Genomic DNA, 1492 nt, shown 5'->3' on the forward strand with positions numbered 1-1492 from the left:
GCATCAGAATTAAGAGACTTCTTTAAAACTCACCTCTAAAAAAGCTGTTTAAGTATAAAGATATATCTCATTAGGAAATTCTATTATGTTTTGCTTGGTTAACAGATAAAATTGCAGACAAATCAACAGTATAGAATTATAGCAGCAAAACTGATTTTAGATGTTGTGTACAAACATAAAAGCAAGGAAGCAAAGAGTCTCCAAGTGGTGTGATGTGGTAAGCAGATGGCCTTGCACCAAGTCAGTGCATCTTTCTACATCACTAGGCACACGTCTCTACCACTCAGGAACATTATGGCTAAATCTGAATGTTCTAGATATAAATCAGGAGTGCTCATCAATGGTTAGTAAGTTGTTAAGTCAGTTAATTCAAAGAAATTCAGTATTAAGTATACATGCCGATTCTTGGAAATCAATTCTAACATTAGTGGTTAGGGAGAAAGAAAAGGAAAACATTGACCTCACAAAATGCAGAGTATAACACAGCAATGAAATACATATGTTAAAAGTACTTCATACAAAAAACATCAAAAGTCTTTTAAAAATTAAATTCTCAGGCACAGCTACTGTTAAAATGTGGATGGCATCCTCCCAAGAATTGAAAACACACAGCTGGATCATGCATCTGGAATGTTTTCTTTTTTATCCAGGAAAGTGTTTTCTCTGACTTCTTAATATGTGCACATCACCTTACACGTGGTGCCCGAGAGCCCCGCCATCGCCATCCCTGCCCTGCATCTGCATCTGCATCTGCGCCAGCATCCTTGCGATCATCTCTTGCATGCGGCGGAGCTCAGCTTCTTTTTCCAGCAAGATCTGGTCTTTATTCATGTCCTCATTCTCCACTTTCCTGCCGCCTCTCTTGAGTCTCTCAGAACGGAAGTTTTCATAATGAAGGTCCTAGGTCACCTCCTGGAGATCCTGCATGTGGGGGATGAGCATGGTTCTCAGCTTCAGAAAGTCATTGTGCTCTGGGTTCTCCACCTCCACAACACCCCAGGGGTAGTGGCGGCCTCTGACCTTCTTTCCTTTGGCTTCAATCAACTGATTGGATCCAACCAGTTGGATCCAATCTCTGGATGAACGGGATGCTAGCCTTGAGAAGTCTAGTCTGCTCTTTAAAATCTTCATTTTCATCTGATTCTGCATCAGGTAAGTGATAGATTTTGATGTTATGTTCTTCAGTTTCATCCAGAATCCTTTTCTTCAGCCGCTGCCGTTCCTTCAGGGTGAGAGTGTCAGCTTTTGCAATGACAGGCACAATAGTCATGAGCTCCAGTTTTCGTATTGCAAATAGGATTCTTACTTACAAAATGAGATTTAGTTAACTATTTTTACTCAACCAAATTAAAATTTTTTTAAGGAAAATTAGCAGTTGGTCTATTCAGAATCCAACCTTTTATATTTTATACTGCACTTTAGTGTATTTTCTGTAACTGTAGGTATAGAAGATCTGCCTCCCCTGTGGAAATTGGGGTCTGTTGGTGGGCGT

At 40.0% G+C, this 1492-nt stretch overlaps 1 pseudogene; it reads right to left on the reverse strand.

The window, feature by feature from the left end:
• Window positions 1–501: 501 nt before the first annotated feature.
• Window positions 502–1270, reverse strand: LOC115935565 (septin-2-like; annotated as a pseudogene).
• Between the last annotated feature and the right edge of the window lie 222 nt (window positions 1271–1492).

This window comes from Gorilla gorilla, chromosome 1 (genome assembly GCF_029281585.2).
Source record: "Gorilla gorilla gorilla isolate KB3781 chromosome 1, NHGRI_mGorGor1-v2.1_pri, whole genome shotgun sequence".
In the NCBI taxonomy this organism is placed as follows: Eukaryota; Metazoa; Chordata; class Mammalia; order Primates; family Hominidae; genus Gorilla; species Gorilla gorilla.